A 2,862-nucleotide genomic window follows, 5' to 3' on the forward strand; every position below is an offset into this window, starting at 1 on the left:
TCTTTGCCCCTGGCTGAGGACGGAGCTATGGGAAGGACCTTCTCCCTTCCTGGTCAGCTGAAAAAACCCTGTCACTGACCTTTGGCACCTGTGGGTTGAGGGATCTGCGAACCGCTGCTACTGTGACTAGAGATTCTACCCCTGAAAGCTGCTCGGGAGCCACAAGGCCAAGGCTGGGCTGGGCTCCATTTTGTATCTGGTACAACAAACGTTTCCTCATGGCTTTTTAGGTCACCCTGGGATGGAAATCTCCTCCACTGTGTTGTTCTCTACTTCTGCTGCTCCAGTATTTGTTGAGAGTCCCTCTCTACAGGTATTTTATGGACTGTGTGGGGAGAGCCTGCATATGTGTGTCTTTCTATTCTGCCATCCTGGCTCCCATAAAAAGCTATTTTTAAAAAAGTTTATAATCAAAATTGATAATTTATTTTTTAAATTTTGTTATGCTCTCTAACTCTTGTTTAATCATGAATTCTTCCCCTCTGAATAGATGCAACAAGTAGACTACTTCTTGCTCTTCTAATTTGTTTATGTTGTCACCCTTTATTCCTAAATCATGGCAAAGGTTTGCCATTTCTAACTTTTCTAATATTCTATTTATATCCTTGGTTGCTTTCTTGTTTACTTTTTGGTTGGATTTACAAAGTTCTGAGAGGGAACACTTGATGTCTCCCACTAGTATAGTTTTGTTGTTTATTTCTTTGTAACTCACTTAAGTATTCCTTTAATAATTTCTATACTGTGCTTGTTTTGGCAACACATACACTAAAATTGGAATGGTATAGAGAAGATTAACATGTTCCTAGCACAAAGGTGTCGTGCAAATTCATGAAATATTCCATATTTTTATAATTTTCTTGACAACATGACTAATAAGAAAATATATTTACTATAAATGTAGAGCCTATATCAAATTGCATGGTATTTTGGGGAAGGGGAAGGGGAGGGAAAAGAAAATGTAAAACTCAAAAGCCTATCGAATTGAATGCTGAAAAATAAAAGTAAAAAAAAAATTCAAAAGGATTATTTATATGCCATACCACTTGTTACACACACACACGTATGCATGCATATATGTATATGTGTAAATATATGTTTAGTTTTGACATTTTTAATTGTCTACTACACTTTTCAGCAAGATGTAGTGTGTTCCTTTCTCTCTTTTAATTAGACCTATTTTTGCTTTTACTTCATCTGAGATCAGGATTGCTACTCCTACTTTTTATTTTTGCATTAGCTAAACCATAATAGATTTTGCTTCGCCCTGTTGCATCTATCCTCTGTGTGTGTCACTCTATTTAAGTGTGTTTCTTATAGACAACATATTGCAGGATTCTGGTTTTTGATCCACTCTGTTATCTGCTTCTATTTTATGGGAGCGTTCGTCCCATTCACATTACAGGTATGATTAATATCTGTGTATTTCTTTCCATTCTATTCTTATTTCTGTCTGCTCTGTCTCTCCTTTCACCTTTTCCCTCATCACTAGTATTTTACTTTTGTCTACTACCTCCCCAAATAGCCTTTACTTCCAAGCTTTAGTTGATCTCCTCCCCTCCAACTTCCTTGTTGGGTAAGATGGATTTCTATATTCAACTGATTGTGTATTTCATTCCCTCCTTGAGCCAATATTGATGAATAACATTCAAACAATGCTTGTTTCCCACCCTCTTCATTTTCCCTCCACTAAACCAGATCTTTAGCCCCTCTTCATATGAATCTCTCCCTTCTTTCCACACAAATGGCACTCTTCTTTCTCATCCCTTAATTGTTTTTAGGTCACTCTCTCAAATTCATTTTATATCCTACCTTCTGTCCATGTATATTCCTTCTACTTGTATTATTAGTGATATAATTTTTTTCAGAATTGCAAGTATCATCTTCCTGTGCAGGAATGTAATTAGTTTAACTCTATTGAATCCCTTTTATTTTCCTCTTTCACATATTATGCCTCTCTTGAGTCTTGATATTGAAGCTTGAAATCCTTCTATTTCATTGAATGACCATTATCTCCCTTGATGTAGTATGCTTAATTTTGCCAGAAAAGGTGTTCTTGATTGTCTTCCTGGTTTTTCACCATCCAGAATATCATGTTCCATGACTTCTGGTCCTTTAATGTTGCCGTTGCCTAGTCTTGTGTAATCTTGATTGTGACTCTATGCTATTTGAAATGTTTCTTTGTTCCACTTTTAGAACTTTTCCCATGACCTGATTATATATATATATATATATATATATATATATATATATATATATATATATATATATATATATATATAAAATCATCCTTAAAATTTTCATTTTGGAATCTCTTTTGGGAGGAGATCAGATGCCTATTTTATTTATTTCAAGGCTTATTTTGCCCTTTTGATACCTGCACATCAGGGTAGTTTTCTTTATAATTACTTGGAAGGTCCTCTCCAGGTCTTCCTTTTGATTATGGCTTTCAAGAAGTCCATATGATTCTGATATTGTCTCTCCAGGATGTATTTTCCAGGTTAGTTGTCTTTTCATATAGGTATTTTAAATTTTCTTCCATTTTTCCCTTATTACAATTTATTTATTTTTAGTTTTCAACTTTCACTTACATGAGATTTTGAGTTCCATATTTTCTCCCCCTTCCTGCCCCCCTGTATCCCATAATGGCATGTGATCTGATATAGATTTTACATGTCTATTTATATGAAATATATTTTCACATGAGTGATGCTGTCAAGAAAAATTACAACCAATGGGAAGAACCATGAGAAAGAAGAACGAGAGAGAGAGAGAGAGAGAGAGAGAGAGAGAGAGAGAGAGAGAGAGAGCAAAAAGTATGTTTTGTTCTGAATTTAGACCATAGTTCTTTTTCTGGATAAAGAT

General features: G+C 35.0%; 1 non-coding gene across 1 annotated transcript; it reads left to right on the top strand.

Annotated features, from left to right (window-relative positions):
- The first annotated feature begins 741 nt into the window (after positions 1 to 741).
- On the top strand, positions 742 to 848 carry LOC140521776 (U6 spliceosomal RNA). The gene has a single exon (XR_011973076.1). It is a non-coding gene; the product is annotated as a U6 spliceosomal RNA (small nuclear RNA).
- The last annotated feature ends 2,014 nt before the right edge of the window (positions 849 to 2,862 follow it).

Source organism: Notamacropus eugenii, chromosome 1 (genome assembly GCF_028372415.1).
Source record: "Notamacropus eugenii isolate mMacEug1 chromosome 1, mMacEug1.pri_v2, whole genome shotgun sequence".
NCBI classification, from domain to species: Eukaryota; Metazoa; Chordata; class Mammalia; order Diprotodontia; family Macropodidae; genus Notamacropus; species Notamacropus eugenii.